The 22,954-nt window shown below is 46.4% G+C and overlaps 1 protein-coding gene across 2 annotated transcripts in view; it reads left to right on the top strand.

Annotated features, from left to right (window-relative positions):
* The first annotated feature begins 273 nt into the window (after positions 1–273).
* Positions 274–22,954, top strand: part of DRD2 (dopamine receptor D2) — a 70,684-nt gene continuing 48,003 nt past the window's right edge. For both annotated transcript variants that reach the window (XM_061127564.1, XM_061127421.1), the window contains exon 1: positions 274–351. The gene's annotated coding sequence lies outside the window, so the exon portion shown is untranslated. The remainder of the gene's footprint in view (positions 352–22,954) is intronic.

The raw sequence follows: 22,954 nt of genomic DNA, 5'->3' as shown, positions 1-22,954 counted from the left end.
GGAGCGCCGCGGAGCTGTCCAGCTTTTCAGTGCCGGAGCCGGCCGCCTGCCGCGCGCAACGCGCCGCCTCCGCGCCAGGTCTCTGCGCCGCTCGCCCGCCCCGCGCCCGGCCGGCCCCGCCCCGCCCCGCCCCGCCGCGGCCGGTCCACTGCTCCCCGCTGGCCGAAGCCGGCCAAGCGGCTGCCCGCCGGGGCTCTGAACGGCGCGGCGGGGCCGGGAGCCAGGGACCCGCCGAGGAGAGCGGCGGCCCCGGACGGCTGCCGGAGGGGCGGCCGCGCGTGGATGCTGCGGGAGCCGGAAGCCTCGAGCAGCCGGCGCCGTCTCTGCCCCTGGGCGCCCTATGGCTTGAAGGTAAGCGCCGACAGGGTGCAGGACAGGCGGCCCGGGCCCAAGCAGGGTCGGTGGGAGAGGAGGAGGGAGCTCGAAGGGCGGCGCGGCTGGGACCAGAAGTTTGTCCGGCCACTCTGGCGCTCGTCTGCCCGGGGACCGCCCTGCCCTGCTTTTCCCGGACTCTCCGTCGGGCCGCTTCCCCGGGGACGAAGGTGAACATCGGCGGCTGTCCTCTCTCCCACCCTCTGAGCATCCTTCGCGCCGCCCGCGTGCGAATTCTCGCTCCGGACACGGGCGGGCAGTGCCATGTAGCCTCCGGCGGAGCGCCGAGAGCGAACCCCGCGGAGCCGGGGCTTCGCAGGGCGGCCGGCTCCCGGACCATCTCGGGAGGGCACTTTTCGCCCGGCACCCGAGCTGGAAGCCCCCCGTGCGCGCGGCCAGAGTTCCGATCGCCCTGGAGGGAAAAGGGTTGTTCTTGGCAACTCTGCATTTGTGCGACTTGGGACTTTTTAGTTTCTAAGGACCGAAGCCAGTGGTTCTAACTAATTGCTCTCACAGCTAATATGCCGCTGTCCTTGGTTCTGAATTTCCGTTCTTGGCCGTCTCTCCGTTTGTGATTCAGTGGAGGAAGGAGGTTGGGATTTCAGACCCATCTCAACCCGGGAATGGGGGTGACGATAGGCGCAGAGGCAATGGGTGATTCTCCTACTTTGGAATGGACCAAAAGCCCCGGTAGGGCGGTGTACAAAGACAAGAGGCAGCTGTAAGCGTCAGACAGAGCGCGTGTGCATCTCTGGCTGCCGCCGGTAGCCTGTGAGCCGTTCCTCTTGAAGAGCAGAGGTAAGAGGGTGCCTGTGCGTCTACACAACAGACTTCGCCATGGACACAAGTCACAGCACTGCGCCTCCGTAGGGACAGGTCCTTTCTCTCAGCCTCGGGGAAGCTATCTGAGTGAATGAGTCACACTGTTCGCCTACCTCACACCCCACTACTTTTTGTCCTGGGGGGTCCTGAGGTTGGTGAGGTGCAAGACAGTTTGTGGATCCCTCTCTAGTTCCTTCTTCAGATCCAACCATTTCTGGATTTTGACCAGGCTATAAACCTTTCAGACTAATTCTTGCTCCTCCCCAGGACGACATCAACAGGGATTCTTACCCCATTGGATGCAAATGCTCTGCTTACCCCTGATTCATCCTGTGTCATTAGGACCACTTGAAAAAGAAGTCATTTTTTGTTTCATTTTTCTCCCTGTTGCTGCTATTTAATGAAGGTGGACAGAAAGAGAGGCTTGTGGTGAATGTGACCAATTGCAAGAGAATTAGTGACCTGATTTGTTGTGTCCCAGTCCCCTGCCTTTGACTTGTCTGCTTAGTATTCAGGATTCCTGGCATATTTGACTGGGAGGGGGCTGCTGATGCCTTCTCTGAAATCAGACATCTGGTGGGGAAGACATTTGAGAGGGTTAGACTGAGAGCCAAGTGAAGGCCACCAAGTTTCTAGCCTTGGTCTCTTGAAGAACATTCTGAGTTCCTTCCGTCTTACCTGTACATCCTGGGGGGAGGAATGTGCCTAGAACATAGGAGATTCTGAATTATTATAGAGGTCTGGGACAGCATTTCTCTAAGGGCTGGGTTTTGTTTTAATAAACTCTCTGTATCTGAATCACCAGAGAAGCTAGTTTAAAATGCATGATTTTGTTTCTTGTCTGAAGAACAGCTGAATGATAGTCTCAAGCTGAGGCTCAGAAATGTATATTTTAACAATATTTCTGGGTGATTCATATGTACACTGGGTTAAGAAATCATCTCTCATACAAGTTATTACTTCCTTAACTAGAGAGAACATGATTAAGGTCTTGAGTCAACCCCCTTGCCTTCTGCAGTTACACGTGTTAAATTCTTTGGATGTGGGCTTGTGGATGAACCATCCTCCTGGTCCAGTCCCTTTGCTGTGATAGAGGTTGCAGCCCAGTCTCCTCCCACAGAATCTGCCTGGGCTTCCCTTTTTTTCTAGAACAGATTTTTGGTCTCTCTAAGAATCACCAACATGGGTTTACATTGACCTGTGTAAATACTAAGTCTCCTCTGGGGGCCAACCCAGTGTGTTTTTCCTCCCCTCCACTTGTAGGGGAATCATCGTCGTTCAGTATGTTTATGCCGTGATCTGCTAACCCAACTGCTCCTGAAATGCCAAGGAGTGATTAGTTCAGCTTAGTAGCACACCATGTTCCCCAAGGCTGATAGCCATGTGTGCCCTATTGGCAGTGACATATTGACTGTATCGATTTGGCTCTTGTGCTCTATAAAAGCTGGGAAGCTTGTAGCGGTGAATAAGGCCAGTGATAAGGCTTGTGGGCTAGTCAGTTTTTTTCCTTCACCTGTAAGGTTGAATTATTTCTGTCTAGAATGTGCAGTGATATAGGAGAATCTGAACTTGAGAGAAAGCCTGTTTTTTCCTCCTACCAGTGGAAACAAAGGGAGCTCAGGATCTCATAAAAATTTGGCCTCACACATACCTGGGGCTGACCTGCTGAAGCTAGACTGGTCTAAGACCCCTGTTCTCTGTTTAAACATGTATCGGGGAAAGGCCTGTGGACTCGGTCTGCAGGGAGCTGTCTCCATCTTCCTTGCACGTGGAAGTTGTATTTCGGTGGTGAGGAAGAAGCTATGAAGATAGCACAGGTGATGTGTGTGGTGAAGGTAGGGGGCAGAGCGTGATGAGACTTTCTTGAGTCAATCCTTCCCCTTCCAGTGACTCATACATTCTGACCTGCCACCCCTCATTTTGCCCTCCCATGTGGTGTAATACGCATGAATCTCCAACAGTGAAGGTTGAGGAAGGGAGAGGAGAATAAAAGTTGATTTATAATGCTGGGACCCCAAGCCATATCTCCAGCATCTCCCAGAATCAGATTGTGTATCGCAGGTCACAGCAACCTAAGATATGAGGGCTTGAAAAGAACAGGATGACTGCCCAGTCAGTTCCATTTCCCCTCAGACATAGTTACCAGGACTTTAAAATCCTTAGATTATTTGGACTTCCTCAGAAATCATTCTGGATGTTCCTGACTCCAAATACGGCAGCTTTTTCTTTAGTCCAGAAATATGGTTTCTGTCTCCTGTTAAGAAATTTCTCCAAAAATTGAGTGGTGCACACTTATAGAAAGAACTTATGGTTGCCAGGAGGAAGGGATAGTTATGGAATTTGGGATGGACATGTCTACACTGCTGTATTTAAAATAGATAACCAACAAAGAGCTAATGTATAGCACAGGGAACTCTGCCGAATGTTATGTGGCAGCCTGGATGGGAGGGGAATTTGGGGGAGAATGGATGCATGTATATTTGTGGCTGAGTCCCTTCAGCTGTCCACCTGAAACTGAAGCTATTGCAACATTGTTAATCAGCTACACCCCAATACAAAATTAAAAGTTTAAAAAAATAAAAAAGTAGGAGATCAACTTAAAAAATATAGCCTGTAAATAAATTTCTTTAAAAAAAAAAAAAAAAAGGTGGTGTAAACTTTGCAGTTCCAGTGCACCAGCATTGAGCTTGGCAATCAAAGCTTCTCTGTCTTATCAAGAGCCCTGCTAGCAGGAGAGCATCCTGCATCTAGGAAGTACTTGGAAACTACAGGCAGCAGAAAGGGCTCAGCTTCCCAGTAGGCATCCTTCTCTGTGTGTGGCCTCTCACTTAGATGACCCCCAGTGTCATAGTTCCTTCCTTTCACCCCCCAGTAGGGCCTCTTACTGCCCTGGGAAGACTCCAGCATTTGCTTTGGGATTCTATATGAACTCTCCAGGTTACTACATAGAGCCACTAAGCAAGTTACTTATTTACCAATTCTGGGTGGTAGACTGATATTATCTCCAGCCTATTTAATTATTGCAGCAGTGTTGGAATCCGATGTTAATATACTGCTGCCTCTAACCTGTCCCTGTCACCAGTGTAATGGAAGATTTCTTTCTTGTTTTGTTTTTTTAAAAAAAAAAAAAAAAAACAATAGAATCATATTATCTAAATGCATAGGCTTGGAAAATAGCTTGATTATAGTGTCAGTACATGTGGGTGGAGGAGTAAAACTCCACGATCGAGCCACTTGGTTTGTTCCTGTTTGGGTCCAGAGAAAGGAGAGAAATTTGCCCTTCTGGTCTTGTACATTTCCCCTCTTCTTCTCCCTTTCACATCAATCTGATGAATGAGGTAAATCAACACCCTTGGCAGGTGGGAAGCCCCCTGGGAGGGTGCAACCTCCTTTCTCCCTAGAAGACCTGGGAACGTGTCTCTGGAGGAGCAGAGGGCCCTGCTGCTTCAGTGAACAGAAAGGAGCCAGGGACAATGCCCTCGGGCCTGGGGACTCCCCCCTCCCAGGGATGGAAAAGGCTGTGCCCACGCAGGGTCCCAAACTCAGAGCCCTGGAAGCCGTGGGGGCCTCTGAGAGTGTGGGGCCAGCATCATGAATGTGGGAGCTGAGGAAAGTGAATTCTTGAGGGCCCTTGAAAGCAGTTGCTGTTCAATATGCATGTGTAAGGCATCAGTGTGGCGCAGATGGGTGATTTGTCATAATCTGATGGCACCTGTGAGGATTTGCACTTTTTCCAGGAACAGACAGGGGAAATTCTTTACTGTCTCCAGTGATGGCGGGATGGGGGGGAGGGGGAAGAAGGGAGGACCCCTGGCTTTCCCTGGAGCCCTCTGAGTGATGTCATTGTGTTCCCAGACAGAGGATGATGGTTAAGTGAAGTCAGACAGATTCGGCCCCGAGGGGCCTTGTCGATAAGCCTGCAGTCAGCCCGGGCAGACCCAGCTTCCAGGGCACTGAGGCTCAGCACCCAGAATGGCAGCCACAGTCCCCAAGGACATCCCCCTGCAGACGTCTGGGAGCCAAAGTGAGTCGTGGGGCACGTGCATTTGTCACCGGGCTCCTTCAGAACGTGCCTCATTTGCACCCCCACCTTGTTGTTATTGTTTAGAGTCTAAGTGGCCCAGCAGGGGAAAGGCATTAGAAATGAAATTATGTTTGTTACACGCTGTATAATTGCCTCCTCTCCTTTCTGTTACCCCAGGCAGCAACATCACTAGCAATTCCCCTGGAACCTTTGGTCTGGAAAAGTGGCTTACTCACAGGCTTCCTTAGAAGGGCTGCTCTGAACAAGTGACCCCGCTTACCAGTCCCTCTGTCACTGACCTAATCATCGTAACAGCCACCATTTGTCATGCATTTGCTCTGTGCAGGACACTGTGCTGCCCACATGACATGTGTTTTTTATTTCAACTCCCATTCCCACGACAACTCTAGGAAACAGGCACTGTTATTATCCCCATCTTACAGAAGAAGTGTGGCCTTAGAGAGGTAGGTAGCTTGCACAAGGTCATGGCTAATGAGGGGATTCAAAGCCAGACTGTCTGATGCTAAAACAGTGCTTCTCTCTAAGGGGCATACAGAATGAGGGAAGAGAATATGGATAAGAAGGCATTTTCTTTGATAAACTGGAGTGACTGTGACCTTGGCATATGAAGGCAGGAAAGGAGGAGATAGCAGAGGGGAAAGAAAGGATGAAATAACTTCTTGGGATTCTGAAAGCTGAGGACCATCTAGGAAGTAGCTCGGCAACTAGATCTAGGTGTTTTTGGATGAAATGCACTAGGAATGAACCTCAACAAGTCCTGGGGGTAGAGGTGGAAGAGGTAGGAGCAGGAGGAGGCCTGGGGGTGGAGGAGCAGGAGAGTATGGACTGATACAAGCTTTCCTGAAAAACACTGATAATATCACCTCCTGTTTCACACCTCTCCAAGGTGAACTGAACTGTCCAAACGGTAAAACCCAGACTTCTTCCAACCTTTAGGCCTTTGGTGTTGCTTTCTTATTACCACGGGATGAAAACTTGTTACATCTCCAAGACTAAACTCCTAGATTTTCCAGAGGCAGCAGGGGAGTGGGGCGGGGGAGTAACATGGCCTGGGACCCTGCACAGATGCAGGAATGACTCATGGGAGCTGGGTGGGCAGTCAGTGCTTTTCTGGTGGCTGAAAGCAGTAGAGGCCCAGTAGCCCTGAGCAGGGTACTTGGCCACATTGATTTCTTCAGGAATAAAATCACGGGATTGAGATTCAGCAGCACAGAAGGCTCCACTGAAGTGATGAGATAATGGTGTTCACCTCGTAATGAGCTGGAAGACTTCCAGACCATTGTGTTGAATCTCCCCATGAATTCTATGAATGATACTCACCAGCATTTGTTCCCTTTTTTAAACCCTTTAAAAACAATATAGTGTGGTGGTTACAGCTGTGGGCTCTGGGGTAACACTGCCAGTGTTCAAATCCTGACTCTAAATACTGAACTGAACTGATGGTACCTTAAACAAGTTGGTTAACCTCTATCACCTTGAGTTTCTCATCTATAAGTGGATATATTAATACTGACTTCATTGGGTTGTGGTGATTGATTAAGGCATTTAGATGTAAGACATTTGGGAGTCCCTGACAAAGAGAAACACTCTATAAATGTTAACTCCAATGACTGTTAGTTATTATTAAGAAACTTTAAGAGGAACATTTTCAGCTGTTTTTCTTCTGCATGAATTCAGCCTCTGATTTTACATGTCTGAAATTAAGCATGTTTTTAGAACTTTCACAGACTTCAAGCTTACCTTTCTTTCTTCCATTCTATTTATCTGCACCACAATTCTTTGGCACTTGCCTGTCGAAAGCTCTTACTCATCTTGAGCGAGAGGGGTTCAAGTTGCTTGTCATCCCTTTGAATTAGGTTCCGCTGAGCTCCGGTCTTACCACGCACAAGCCGGGAGGAGGCGTTGGCCTTCGTGGTGATGCTTTGGCACAGCCTCAGCTTTCTTCCTGGCTTCTCAGGCCCTCCATCTGCCTCCTCGTGATTGGAATCTTCTTGATTGTCATTGTCACATGGTGTGGTGCACTCTGGCACAGACCACTTTTTATCATAAATGAAAAACAAAGAGAATATATTGGTGCCCAAGGACAAGGAGATTTTTCTTTTTCTAAGGTCTCCGAAGCTGGCGGAAATGCACACTCTCCATCTTTTGGAGTGATTAACGGCAGGAGCAAATGCTACCCATTTTTTTTTTTTAGATGAAGTATGGGACCTGCCTGAGAAAGGAGGATGGAACACGATAGCTGCAGCCTTAAGAGTCTCCAGTCATGAAAGAAACACCCTCTTTTGGGCTTTTTCTTTTCTCATGAAGCCTTCCTTGGGTAGTATTCTTTCTTCGTTGACACATATACTTCTAGGCAATTAAAAAGGCTTACTGTTTAACCATGGTAGGGGATTTCTGAGGCCACACTGGTATTCTGTTCCCTGATCATCTTCCTTAGGTCATGTGGCCACTCCTTTCTTAGACTCTGGGCTCCCTCCCCTCTTTCATTTATTAATGGCAAGATCAACAAAAGAAATGTGCTGGCAAGCAGAAACCAGCATCCAGGGTCCCAAATGGAAGAAGTCAGATACCTAAATGGATCCATGTTTCCATACATTGCCTTGAGCAATGTGTACAGCGGAAGGCCTGGAATTGCTGTTGATGACTTGTGGCACAAAATCTGCCCTCTGGCCAGTTGTCCTGGTCAGCCAAAGGGAGTGGGGGGAGATGATGACTGCTCTCCATAGATCCATGCTGCTGCCACACATTCTGCATTCTTCCTGAGTTTTATCCTGTGGTAACCAGCCTCCAAGATGACCCTCAATACTCCCTGCTTTCTGGTATTCATGTTATTTTGTAATCTTCTCTTACATGAAGCAGGGCAGACCTGTGTGGCAATAGAATAATGCGTCAATGACAGATTGTGACTTCTGAGGATAGATCATGAAAGATATCATGATTTCCACCTTCTTCTGCTGTTGGATCACTTATTCTAGGGAAAGTCGGCTGCCATGTCATCAGGATGCTTGCAGCTCTGTGGGTGGGTCTGTGTGGTGAGGGGCTGAAGCCTCCTGCCAATAGCCACGTGAATGAACCATCTTGGAAGCCCATCTCCCCTCCCCAGACAAGGCTTCAGATGACCATGGCCACTGCCAAGGTCTTAACCACAACCGTTTGAAAGACCTTGAGCCAGAACCACCTGACTGAGCTGCCTGAATTCCTGACCCACAGGAGCTATAAGATAATAAATTTTTGTTGTCTTAAATTGCTAGGATTTGCAGTAATTTATTATACCTAGTAGAAAACTAATACATGCTCTGAAATTATTCAAACTTTTCTTGTACAATGACATGGAGTCTCTTTGCTCAATTGTGTCTGACTCTTTGTGACCCCATGAACTGTAGCCCTCCAGGCTCCTCTGTCTATGGGGTTTTCCAGGCAAGAATACTGGAGTGGGTTGCCACTTCCTTCTTCAGGTGATCTACCCAACCCAGGGATCAAACCCAGGTCTCCCGCATTTGCAGGTGAATTCTTTACCTTCTGAGTCACCAGGAAAGCCCTTTAAATCACTAGGATTTGGAATAATTTATTATGCATAGTAGGAAACTAACACACACTTGGAAATTATTCAAACTTTTATTCTACAATAACGTGGAGTCTCTTCATTCTCCATATATAAAGATGGACTCCTCTCATTGGATTAAAACTGCCTCTGTGAGTTTTAAGGGGTGCTCTCTTGCTTGTTATTTTAGGATTCTAAATCACTCATGTTTCACACATTGCGGTCATGCACTTCTCAGCCACCATCTTCCCAAGACCAGGCTGCTGATTTCTGTATTCTGCCTTCCTGTACTCAGTCTTGCAAGAATGACTTCTGATGTGGCAGCCATTCAACATACATTTCACTTTTCATTCTTTCATTGAGCAAAAATCATTGAGAAGTTACTACATACTAGGTACTCATTTTGGTGCATTGCAAAGGCACCAATGAAGAAACAAAGATCCCTGCACACATTCTGGTGGGAGGAGAAAAATGATAAACAATAAGTATAAAGAATGAATTAATGAATGTGTTAGAAGGCAATAAGTACTTGGAAAAAGACAAAATTGATTAGGATTAGGTGATTTGGAGTGCTGAAGGGTGGGAGGAAAGGAAGGTTTGCATTATTAAATAGGTGGTCAGGATGGACGTCATTGAGAAAGTGACATGTGAAAAATGACACAGGATATGGGAAAGTGAGCTATGTATATATCAGAAGGAAGAGCATTCAAGGCAGAGGGAGTCTACAGTTTACATGAATTTTTAAGCATTTTAAGTAATTGTCTTATTCCCTAAAGAGCAACAGTAATAATAAGCTGCATTTGGAACTCCATTTTCATTTTTAAAACCCATGAGACAATAGTAATCTCTTTCATTTGTAACTCACTTTCACATATTGTTGTTCAGTCACTAAGTCACGTCTAGCCCTTTGTGACTGCATGGACTGCAGCATGCCAGGCTTTCCTGTCCTTCAGTATCTCCCAAAGCTTGCTCAAATTCATGTCACTGAGTTGGTGATACTATGTAATCATCTCATCCTCTGCCACCCTCTTCTCCTTTTTCCTTCAGTCTTTCCCAGCATCAGGGTCATTTCTAATCAGTTGGCTCTTCACATCAGGTGGCCAAAGTACTGGAGCTTCAGCTTTAGCATCAGTCTTCCCAATGAATATTCAGGACTGATTTCCTTTAGGATTGACTGGTTTGATCTCCTTGCAGTCCAAGGGGCTCTCCAACACCACAGTTCAAAAGCATCCATTCTTTGGCGCTCAGCTTTCTGTATGGTCCAACTCTCACATCCATACATGACTACTGGAAAAACCATAGTTTTGACTAGATGGACCTTTGTCAGCAAAGTAATGTCTCTGCTTTTTAATATGCTATGTTAGTCATAGCTTTTCTTCCAAGGACCAAGTGTTTTTTAATTTCATGGCTGCAGTCACCATCTGTAGTGATTTTGGATCCCAGGAAAATAGTCTATCATTGTTTCCAATGTTTCTCCATCTATTTGCCATGAAGTGATGGGACCAGATGCCATGATCTTAGTTTTCTGAATGCTGAGTTTTAAGTCAGCTTTTTCACTCTCCTCTTTCACTTTCATCAAGAGACTCTTCAGGTCCTCTTCACTTTCTGCCATAAGGGTGATATCATCTGCATATCTGAGGTTGTTGATATTTCTCCCTGCACTCTTGATTCCAGCTTGTGCTTCATCCAGCCTGGCATTTCACATGATGTGCTCTGTGTATAGGTTAAATAAGCAGGGTGACAATATACAACTTTGACAAACCCGTTTCCCAATTTGCAACCAGTCTGTTTTTCCATGTCTGGTTCTAACTGTTGCTTCTTGACCTGCATACAGATTTCTCAGGAGGCAGGTGTTCCCATCTCTTGAAAAATTTTCCACAGTTTGTTGTGATCCACACAATCAAAGGCTTTAGCATAGTCAATGAAGCAGAAGTAGATGTTTTTCTGGAATTCTCTTGCTTTTTTAAATGATCCAGTGGATGTTGGCAATTTGATCTCTGGTTCCTCTGCCTTTTCTAAATCCAGCTTGAACAACTGAAAATTCTCGATTCATGTACTGTTGAAGCTTAGCTTGGAGAATTTTGAGCATCACTTTGCTAGCGTGTGAGATGAATGCAATTGTGCAGTACTTTGAACATTCTTTGGCATTGCCTTTCTTTGGGATTGGATTGAAAACTGACCTTTTCCAGTCCTGTGGCCACTGCTGAGTTTTACAAATTTGCTGGCATATTGAGTGCAGCACTTTAACAGCATCATCTTTTAGGATTTGAAATAGCTCAACTGGAATTCCATCACCTCCTCTAGCTTTGTTCTTAGTGATGCTTTCTAAGGCCGACTTGACTTCACATTCCAGGATGTCTGGCTCTAGATGAGTGATCACACCATGGTGATTATCTGGGTCGTGAAGATCTTTTTTTGTATAGTTCTTCTGTGTTTTCTTGCCACCTCTTCTTAATATCTTCTGCTTCTGTCAGGTCCATACCATTTCTGTCCTTTATTGAGCCCATCTTTGCATGAAATGTTCCCTCGGTATCTCTAATTTTCTTGAAGAGATCTCTAGTCTTTCCCATTCTATTGTTTTCCTCTATTTCTTTGCATTGATCACTGAGGAAGGCTTTCTTATCTCTCCTTGCTATTCTTTGGAAATTTGCATTCACATGAGAATATCTTTCCTTTCTCCTTTGCCTTTAGCTTCGCTTCTTTTCTCAGCTATTTGTAAGTCCTCCTCAGACAACCATTTTGCCTTTTTGCATTTCTTTTTCTTGCAGATAGTATTGATCATGACCTCCTGTACAATGCCACAAACCTCTGTCCATAGTCCTTCAGGCACTCTGTCTATCAGATCTAATCCCTTGAATCTATTTGTCACTTCCACTGTATAATCATAAGGGATTTGATTTAGGTCATACTTGAATGGTCTATGGTTTTCCCTAGTTTCTGTAGTTTAAGTCTGAATTTGGCAATAAGAAGTTCATGATCTGAGCCACAGTCAGCTCTCAGTCTTGTTTTTGCTGACTGTATACAGTTTCTCCATCTTCAGCTGCGAAGAATATAATCAATCTGATTTCAGTATTGACCATGTGGTGATGTCCCTGTGTAGAGTCTTCTCTTGTATTGTTGGAAGAGGTTATTTGCTATGACCAGTGCATTCTTTTGGCAAAACTCTGTTATCCTTTGCCCTGCTTCATTTGGTACTCCAAGGCCAAGCTTGCCTGTTACTCCAGGTATCTCTTGACTTCCTACTTTTGCATTCCAGTCTCCTATCATGAAAAGGACATCTTTTTTTGGTGTTAGTTCTACAAGGTCTTGTAGGTCATCATAGAACCATTCAACTTCAGCTTCTTCAGCATTAGTGGTTGGGGCATAGACTGGATTACTGTGATGCTGAATGGCTTGCCTTGGAAACCAACATGAGATCATTCTGTCATTTTTGAGATTGCACGCAAGTACTTCATTTCAGACTCTTTTGTTAACTGTGAGAGCTACTTCATTTCTTCTAAATGATTCTTGCTCACAGTAGTAGATATAATGGCCATGTGAATTAAATTCACCCATTCCAGTTTACTGGATTCCTAAAATTAGTTCACTGATTCCTAAAATGTCAATGTTCACTCTTGCCATCTCCTGTTTGACCACTTTCAATTTACCTTGATTCATGGACCTAACATTCCAGCTTCCTATGCAATATTGCTCTTTACAGCATTGTGCTTTACTTCCATCACCAGTCACATCCCCAACTGGTCATTGTTTTCACTTTAGCTCCGTCTCTTCATTTTTTCTGGAGTTATTTCTCCACTCTTCTCCAGTAGCATATTGGTCACCTTGTCAGTTCCACTTTCAGTGGGATATCTTTTTGCCTTTTCATACTGTTCATGAGGTTCTCAAGGCAAGACTACTGAAGTGTTTTGCCATTCCCTTCTCCAGTGGACCATATTTTGTCAGAACTCTCCACCATGACCTGTCCATCTTGGGTGGCTCTACATGGCATGGCTCATAGTTTCATTGAGTTAGACAAGGCTGTGGTCCATGTGATCAGTTTGGTTAGTTTTCTGTGACTGTGGTTTTCATTCTGTCTGCCCTCTGATGGATAAGAATAAGAGGCTTGTGGAAGCTTCCTGATGGGAGAGACTAACTGTGGGGGGAATCTGGGACTTGTTCTGGTGGGTGGGACCATACTAAGTAAATCTTTAATCCAATTTTCTGTTGATGGGTGAGGCTGTGTTCCTTCCCTGTTGTTTGGCCTAAGGCCAAACTATGATAGGGGTAATTGTGGTAATGGTGACCTCCTTCCAAAGGACCTACGCCCACACTGTTTTATTCAGTGCCCCTGACCCTGCAGCAGGCCACTCTCATCCATGCCTCTGCCTCCTCCAGAGACTCCTGGACACTCACAGGCAAGTCTGGCTCAGTCCTTTGTGAGGACACTGCTCCTTGCTCCTGGGTCCTGGTGTTTGCAAGGTTTTGTTTGTGCCCTCCAAGAGTTTGTTTCCCCAGCCCTGTGGAAGTTCTGTAACCCAGTCCCAGTGGCCTCCGAAGTCAAATTCCCTGGGGGTTCTCAGGCCCTTTTTCTGATCCCCAGATTGGGAAATCTGTTGTGGGTCCTAGAACTTTCTTAACAGTGTGAGATTTCTTTGGTATAATTGTTCTGCACTTTGTGGGTCATCTGCTTGGCGGCTCTATGTTGGGGCTAATGGAGACCTCCTCCAAGAGGGCTTAGGCTACACGCTGTGTGTCCCAGGTCTGCTGCAGCCAGAGCCCCTGTCCCCATGGCAGATCACTGCTGATGTGTGCCTCTGAAGGAGACACTCAAACACTCAAAGGCAGGTCTGGCTCAGTCTCTGTGGGATCTCTGGGTCCTGGTGCACACAAGGTTTTGTTTGAGCCCTCCGAGTGTCTCTGGTGGGTATGGGTTTGATTCTAAAAGTGATTTTGCCCTTCCTAACATCTTGTTGGGGCTTCTCCTTTGCCCTTGGATGTGGGGTATCTTTTTTTGGTGGGATCCAACATTCATCCGGTCGATGGTTATTTAGCAGCAAGTTGCAATTTTGGAATTCTCGCAGGGGAAGATGAACACACGTCCTTCTACTCTGATGACAATTCTTGTGCTCCTTTCTTATATTGCCATCTTAATGTTCAATGCTAATCTCTCAGTGATGCATTTCTTGTCTTCCCCACCTGACTGAGATCTCCTTGAAACAGAGTCTGTCTCAAATTTCTTCTGAAGCTATTATAAATGAAAATGATGTTAAGCCCTTGGTAGTCACTTAAATTGTTGACTGAGGGAGTGGGTGAGTGACAGTTTACCTCTCATGGCCACACTTACTTGAAGCCCAGCAAGGATGTCTGCTGTATCTGGGGAATCCCCTACAGGCGGAGATGCTTCATCTCTCTTTCATCATCAGCCAACACTCTCTGGGTACCTTCATCAATGAACATCTTATAGTTTGGTTAGAAAATCTTCACAGTTGTGGGCATGGAAGTAGGGGTTATTGAATAGTTGGAGCCTGCTTCAGTCAGACATGTATATAGAGGAGAAGGTATTGGGTGAACTGTCAAGGAAACACATACAGATGTGTTGGTCCAGATCAGCCTGGCGGCCTGAAAACAAACAGAATGGAACACTCCTTGGGAGTGGTCTTTGGGGCTTTAGGTGGTTTGTTTTGAAGCTGGAATTTAGAGATTGGGGAACTAGGCTGAGCCTTTAGTTTAAAAAGTACAGAGAAATCCATGGCTGATTCATGTCAATGTATGGCAAAAACCACTAAAATATTGTAAAGTAATTAGCCTCCAATGAATAAAAATAAATGGAAAAAAAAATAAAGAAAAAAGAATAAAGCTCGAAGCAGAAAAAATAAATAAATAAAAAGTACAGAGAAGCAATAATTACCTAAGGCCCTTATTTATTAAGTAGTAATAGTTTAAACCTTCTTCTAAAATCACTTCTAAAAAATGAGATACTTACTGCCTGCCCATCTAACTATTCAATATAACAAAGTGATTCAGAAGATGATCTTGGGAGCCAGGCTGATACAGGCTCAGACCTGTGTTCTACCAGAAACCTCAGTCAAATTACTATAACCCCTTTGAGATCAGCATTTTTCTTTCATAGACTAGGGATGACCGCGACACTTGCTTCATAAGGTTTTATAGGAAGTGGATGAATCATGCACATAAAGTACTTAGCCTAGTGCCTGACATGTGGCAAACTTCTAGTAAACATTCTCTGTCATCATTCTATCATAATTAGTAGGAAGCATTTAAATGTCCACAGGATCCTTCCCAATTTCCAAGTTTTATCTTCTCTCTGCTGGAGGGAAGAAGGATGTCATTGCAGGTGAGGGAATTAGACAAGTTGGGATTTGACTCATAGAGCATTATCCTTGGAAGAACCCACTGTCACACAGCAAGAGAGCAGAGAAGAGCAGGACTAGGATTCACCTCTGCCCCCCAGGGCCTTTTCTGCCATATCCTCCTGTCACCAACCTCAGGTTAGAGCGTGGAGTATTCAAGGAACTCAAAGAAACTGAGTGCTGAAGAATGGAGTTTGAGCTGGGCATGGTAGATCCCCTGGAGAAGGGAATGGCCCACTACAGTATTCTTGCCTGGAGAAGTCCATGGACCAGGCTACAGTCCATGGGGTTGCAAAGAAAATGGACATGACAAGAGTGACTAACACAACAGTCCCAGGTGAGACCAGAGGCAGGGGCAGGGGCCAGACTAGGAACCCTGAAGCTTTTGTGAAGGAGACTGGACTCTATTCTGAGGGCAACAAGAAGTCATCTCAACGGGTTGGGTTTTAGGCAGTAGAATAACTCAGTTGATCTTATTTGCATTAAAATGAAAATCACAGAGGCTGCCCAGTGGGAGACCTGATTGTAGAGAAGGAAGTTGGAAGCAGAGTGGTGAGGAGAGTTTCCAGTTGTCTGAGACAGTCGTGCTGGAGGCTGGTGGGCAGTGGAGATGGAAAGACAGGGGTGATTTGAAAAATTATTTAGAATTCAATAGAACTTGATGATTGATGGGCCAAGGAAGATGAAAGCAAGGGAGAAGGCAAGGATGATTTAAGGACAACGAAGCAAGGAAATTAAGGGTATTTGTAAAAGTGTCTGAATGTTGGGCTAGGAATCTGATTCAGCTAGAAAGGAAAGTGGAGACTGTGGATATTAAAGGGGAATTGGAATCGGTGGACTGATGGCATAGATAAGGTCAGTGACCCACTATACTTGGAGTAATTGGTCGACTGAACTGGGATGCAGAGAGAGAGAATGAAATGTGGTCACAGAGAGAGAGAACAAAATTTCTGACTTCAGAGAGGAGCAGTCCTGGCAGATGACAAGGTCCAGGATGCAATCATGGAAATAGGTGAACTGAAGTGGATCATGTACTGGAGATGGGGGGTGGGGTGGGTCAAGGAGCTGAGAGGCCAAGATACTTGAAGCTGATTCCACCCAGTCAGTGGCAGGACATGGACTAGCGTGGAAGATGTTGAGCTACATGCCAGTCATCAGTGAAGTAGGGGATGTGACTGGGAATCTGTGGGTGACCCTGACAGAGGGATGGAGGGGTCATGGAAGGGTGGCAGGTACCTCAAGAGAACAGGGTCTTGTGAGAGGGTGGGTGAGGTGGTCATGAGTCACAGGGAAGGGATGTGGGGGAAGAAGTGCCCTGGTAGAGGCTAGGAGGGGAGGAGCCCCCTCCTGGGACCCAGTACACACCTTTTTCAGACCTCAACACACCAGATTTCTCCTCACTCCCTCACTAGCTCATGAACTCATTGGATTACATTCTTCTCTTTATCTAAAGAGAGTGGAAGAGAAAGATGACAAGAAAAGAGAAAAAAAAAAAAAGGGTGGTGTGATGGTATAAAGCTGTGGATTAGAGAGGTGAAAGGGTTGGATATTACAAGGAAGAGGAACAAAAAGGATCTGTGGACACTCGTTCCTTTGTGCTCACTGTCCCACACTCAGCCCCTGAGTATGTTGTTTTCTCTGCCTGAATGCTCCAGCCCTTGACCTGAAAGGCTGACTTTTAGTCAGATTTAAACTGAGCAGAGGCATCACCTCTTACAGGCAGTCTTCAATGATTTCCCCTATACTATTCCACCAGCCTAGGCTAGGGACCTTTCTTCATATTACCATAGGAAGAAGTGTAAGATTTATCATGGTATACTGTAATTGCCTGTTTACTTGTCCCTTGCCCCACTAGATAATAAATTCCTCAAAGGCAAAAATGCAGTCCTTACTTTTCTAGGCTTAGGCACCAGCTTCACTAAATTCCACACGGCAAGACTGTGATCAGGGGAATTCCCCTGCACCCCACGTACATACAATAATAAGATAGGAGGGCATGCTGTCTTCTGCTCATCCTTAAATTCCCCCACATTATTAAGGCAGGCTAGAATGTTCCTCCAGAGAAAGATTTAGACAGGAGAGCCCCCAGCGTGTCAAGGCTGTAAATAACCTTAGGAACCTCAAATAACTCTTCACGCATGGATGAAAAAATTGTGCCCAGAGAGGCATTGAGTGAGGCATCCAGAGTGTTATTGCAGGAAGGGGGACTGCCTTCCAAGGCCCAAAAGTGGGCTCTTGTCTAACACTTGGAAATGAATTGTCTGAGGAGACACACATGCTGACAAAGTAAGAGACTTTATTGGGAAAGGGCACCCGGGTGGAGAGCAGTAGGTGAGGAAACCCAGGAGAACTGCTCTGTCACATGGCTGCAGTCTTGGGTTTTATGATGATGGGATTAGTTTCCCGGTTTTCTTTGACCAATCATCTGACTCAGAGTCCTTCCTGGTGGCACATGCATTGCTCAGCCAAGATGGATGCCAGCGAGAAGGATTCTGGGAGGTGGTCGGACACGTGGTGTCTCCTTTTGACCTTTCCTGAACTCTTCTAGTTGATGGTGACTTACTAGTTCCATGTTCCTTACTAGGACTTCCTGTTGTAAAATAACTCACGCAAATGGTTACTATGGTGCCTGGCCAGTCAATTTCAGTCAATATGCTTCCCCTAACAGTCTGAAGGCTGCTAAGCCCAGACCAAACCCAGATCCCAGATCTGCCAGTGACCAACCCATTTCCCACCACACCAAGCCTGTGTCCTGTACTGTGCTTGATAGACAGAGATGGTGTTTGCCACACAGTTTGGCCTCAGGTAGCCGCAGCAAAAGTTTCCTCAATGTAACCAAGATCCAAAAATCATCCCTTTGTCCTTTCTTTCTGTTTCTAGGTCCAGAATTGTTGAGTCAATGACCTTTATTACTCAGATCTACTGTGTTGTCTGGAAAATACAGATAAGTGAAATGAAGTAGGACCCAGTGGGCACTTCATGTATTTTGAGGGGCTTACAGCTTTGAGTGATGGGGTTGCCTTAATGGCTATTAATGTTCCCCTTTTCTCATAAAGAAGAAGACTGCAGGCAAGCTGGTGCTCACTCTATATAGCGTATGACATGCGAAGGCCTTTGAATGCTATGTTTCGATCATTCACAATAACATAATAAGGTACCCTGGTCACTCCTTGGTCGTCAGTCAGATCTTAGGGCTGGGCAGCAGGGAAAGAGCAGGAGAAGGAGGAGTTTCCAGGCCCTACCTTGAGCATATGCTTGGTGGTTGGTAGGATATCAATAAACAATTGTTGCATGAATGAATGAAGACTATTCTCATGCAGTGCAAACTGAGATTTGCTCAAACTTGATCTGATTCATCACATCTTGAAGAAGCTGGATAAAACCCAGGAAACCAGGCTGGAAAAGCCAAATGTCTGCTGTCTTCATTTCTAATTACTTTTGCTTGGCTCCCAAGTGTGATAAGAAAAGAATGTGAAAAGAGATGACTGCAAACCTGTGTGGATTTCCTGAGCTTTGGGGCATCAAGAAACCTGAAATCAAGGCGCCAGCAAGGCTCTAGGTGATTAAGGTGCTCTGAAGGCTCTAGGCTCTCTTTGCCTCTTGCAGCTTCTCATGGCTCCGGGCTTCCTTGGCTTGTGGCAGCGTTATGCTGCCCCCATATTCTCTGCCCCCATCTGCACATTGTCTTCGTCTCCCTGTGTCTGTCTGTCTCCTCTTCTCTTAGAAGGGTACCAGCTTTTGGATTTAAGTGAAAGTGAAGTCGCTCAGTCGTGTCTGACTCTTTGCGACCCATGGATTGTAGCCTATGAGGCTCTTCCATCCATGGGATTCTCCAGGCAAGAGTACTGGAGTGGATTGCCATTTCCTTCTCCATTTGGATTTAAGACCCACCCTAATCCCATACGATCCTTTCTAGATTCTTAACTAATTATCTTTGCAAAGACTTGTTTGCAATAAGGTCAGACACTGAAGCTCTGGATGGACATAAATTTGGGGGACACTGTCCAACCCACTCCCAGGAGCTTTCTGCCTCCCTGGTTCCTGGTCCCTAGAGACATCCTTTGCCTCCTCCCAGGCAGGACCACTTCCCTTCCAGACACCTGTTCTTAGAATAGCTGCTTTCTTATCTGATTGAAACCTCATCTCCTGAGTTAGAAAGCAAATAAGGACAAGAAAGAAAGCAATGAGTAAGACTGGGAGCTCAGGATTAAAAGGGATCCACCGACTTGCTGGCTAGGTGGTTAGTAAGGGGGAGGCTAGGGGAAAAATTTAAGGGGTGAGAGGAGAAGGAAGGGGGTCCCTTGAATGTTCAGAAAGGAGAACGGATGTGGGAACCTGAATTCCTGCAGCAATTTAGCTGAGGCCCCATGAAGGTGGTGGTGGTTGTTGTTTAGTTGCTAAATTGTGTCTGATTCTGTGATCCCATGGACTACAGCACACCAGGCTTACTTGTCCTCCATTATCTCCCAGAGTTTGCTTAAGTTCATGTCCATTGAGTCAGTGATGCCATCTAACCATCTTATCTTTTGCTGCTCTCTTCTCTTTTTGCCTTTCTCACCTTGAGGCTGGTGGCTGGGTGCAAATATTAAGTGCCTGAAGTAGTTGGAAGGAGCACAGAAATGTGGAGCTGCTCACTCAACATTCATCCTACAGACATTTACTAAATGTCTCCTATGTGCCCAGTCCTCAGTCTGACACACTCATTTCATAGGTGAAAACCCTGAGGCTCCAGGGGGCCAAAGGAATCATCCAAGGTTTCTTGGGGGCAGAGTCAGGACCTAAAGCCAAGTCTTCTAACTCAGTACTTTGTACCTCATACAAAGCATTGTTCTTCTCTCATATGCTCCAGTCTGACACGGAATCTCTGGACTCCACCAGGGAATGGTAATAATAGCAACAACCTGTGTGTATGGACAGGGCTTGATCACGTGCAGGGTGTGTCTCTGGAAGTCATTTTACTACTGCTCCTTGAGGTAGTGGGATTGGAGGCAACAGTGCGGAGAGCTTCCTGCTCCTGCTCCGGAGCTTAGCTTGGCTGGTAGTAGAGGAAGGGAGGAATGAGATCCCCCTGGAGAGAAGAAAGGCTGGGACCACAGACAGAGGCTAGCAGACTCTGCATTATAAACCACAGATCCCGAGGGAACCCCATTGTCAAGTGTGTCCAGCTGGCCAGTCCTCCAGAACCTGGGAGATGCCGAAGGTGCTAGGGAGCCTTCTGGGCCCTTGGTGTGGATTACATGCCTGCAGATAAGGAACCCACAGCCTTGCAGATTCACCTCCTTGGAGTCCTGCCTTAGAAGCCAGCGTGGCAGCTGCTTATAGTGTCTCCCAGTGAGCCTACCTCCCCCTGAACCTTCCCTCCTGGACTTTTCAGTTTGGAAGCTGGTCTATAATGACCTGGTCCATAGTAGATGTTCAGTAATTCTGTGTTAAATGAATGAATCTCTTCACTGTGATAGGCATGTGTGCGTGTGTGTGTGTGTGTGTGTGTGTGTGTGTGTGGTGGGGGAGGGTGGGGAGTGGAGGGTGGGGTAGCTGTAATCAGGGAGGGAGCTGTTCTGTGCCCAGCTTTGGGATTTGAAGTCAGAGGTTCAGCCTGAGGCCTGGCTTGGGACCTGCCCCAGCATCCTGAGCACCAGAATGCCAGGGCCCAGCTTCTCTGGTCTCCCAAGCTGTTACCTGCTCGCCATAGCATTTCTCTACTCTTGTCTCCATGGCAATGTCATAGCCCAGGGGCCCATGGTCCTGCTGGGGGGAGAGGTGGAAAAGGGCAAGGGCAGGAGGATATGTGGCTGGCAGTGTCCACGTGCCTCTTCTGAGCAGTGAGACTCCAGCAGGCGAGGGAGGGGGGCCCCCATCCAGGCTGGCAGTGAGGAGGGCCTCACGGCAGTGCCCCTGGACATTTCAGAGAAGGAGCCTGGAGCTCTGGAGCAGCAGGTGGAGGGGGATTTTGGAGGCTGGTGGCTCAAGGACCTCTTTGGATCCCTGCAGGGTCGTCAGCTACCAGCACTAGCAACTTGGGCCCTAGGAGCAGCTGGATAAACTAGGTAATGGTCAAAACGTGCAACTTGTCTGAAGACAGCAGATTGGATGGTGCCTCTCGGCATGTCCTCGGAGTTTCAGTCCACCAGACAGAGACCCAGGAAAACCTAACAGAATGGACACAAAGAGCAAAGACATACGAGGCAGAGCTGGACTCCAGTGTGTTTCTGTCAGATGATGGTGCTGCCCTTTGGAGCCTGCTGCCCAGTTTCTTGGTGATCCCATCTGGCAATCTGCTAATTTGCTTTCTGTTTATGCAACCAAGACGCACATGGGCCTTTATAGGGGTCTAGGGAGTCAGGAGTCTTTGGTTATCGTCTTAGAAAGCATTATTCTGACATTTGTGAAGACAGTATGGGAGACTTAATTCAGGACTCTGGTCATAGGTGTCAAGATGATCATAAGACGGGCTGGAGGGCTGCCTCAACTCCAAATATACAAAGACAGCAGTGGTGGTGGTGGGGGTGGATACAACTAGTGGGTAGAATGGGAATAAGGGTGGGGAGTCAGGAGCAGTGGATGGGAGATTGCTAAGCAGAGACATCAGGGAGAGGGGAATTCTTGCTGAAGCCAAAGCCAATGTGATCAGGTGCCAGGGATGAGGAATTCTGTCTAAACTGACAGCAGGATTCTTGCTAAAGCTGGGCTGGGCCAAGAGAGGTCCCAAGGACAAAGTCTAGTAGAAAGAAGTTCTCTGAGGAGCTTGAGTAAAGCTTGATCAACCCTAGCCAGGTGGCCTAGGAATATTTAACCTCCTCTGTCTTCTGATTTCTATTTCTGAGGATGAGATTGGATTGGATGAGGTCTCTTCCAGCGCAAACAGACCATGGCCAGCAGCAGCTGCTCTAATCCTGTCTCCCTTCACCCAGTGCGGCATCTGAGAGTCACAAGCATTGCTTTGAAACACATCTACTATTTAGGTGTTAATTTTATAATCAGATTCCTTCTTACCAATGGTAGTATTCAAATTACAAGGGAATAATATCTACCAGTTTAAAATCCTGGCTTTGCTACATATGCTACATATCTCCTACACATCGTCTTTAATCCTTGTGAGAGCCCTTATAAGATAGGAACCACGATCCTCACTTTACAGATGAGAAAACTGAGTTTCAGAGATATTGAGTAAATTTTGTATTCAAGGCCACACAGGTGCTAGGAAATGAAGCTGTATTGAGCACGGGTCTGGCTGGTATGGCTGCCCCTGGGCCACCTTAAGTTCTCCAAGTACTTGGTTTATTTCCTTGACTTTTATTATAGTACCTGCCACAATGTATTGTAATGACTCACCTCCCCAAAATCACCCCTGCAAATTAGGGCAGCTTCCTCTCCTTGGTGTTTAGTGGACCCTCATGAATGATGTAGAGTGACTATATGAATGAAGGAGTATGTATATTCCAAAAATTTGGAACTTGGGGAAATTGGGGAATATATGTATATATATTCCATAGTGTTACGCACAATAATGGAAAGCCAGTGAGTTCTAATTCACATGCACACACACACACATATACCCACAAGTCATCAGTGTTTGTTTGTGGTGGTACCACACGGCCTAAATTGTGATGGACCAGCATTTTTTTTTTCCAGATCACAAATGATACATGTCCTTTCAAATAAATTAGTTCATTAATCTTGGCTGACACATTTGGAGGAAGAGTAAACCTGCCCGCCAGTGCAAGGGTAACCCCCGTGGCCTCTCCATCAAAATCCATCCAGAGCTGTCTCTCCACATGGCAAAAACATCGAGACGCAGTAAGCACAACCTTTTTCTCATTTTTT

The sequence above is a fragment of the Dama dama genome, chromosome 1 (assembly GCF_033118175.1).
Source record: "Dama dama isolate Ldn47 chromosome 1, ASM3311817v1, whole genome shotgun sequence".
Classification (NCBI taxonomy): domain Eukaryota; kingdom Metazoa; phylum Chordata; class Mammalia; order Artiodactyla; family Cervidae; genus Dama; species Dama dama.
This window is presented reverse-complemented; position numbering and strand designations above follow the sequence as displayed.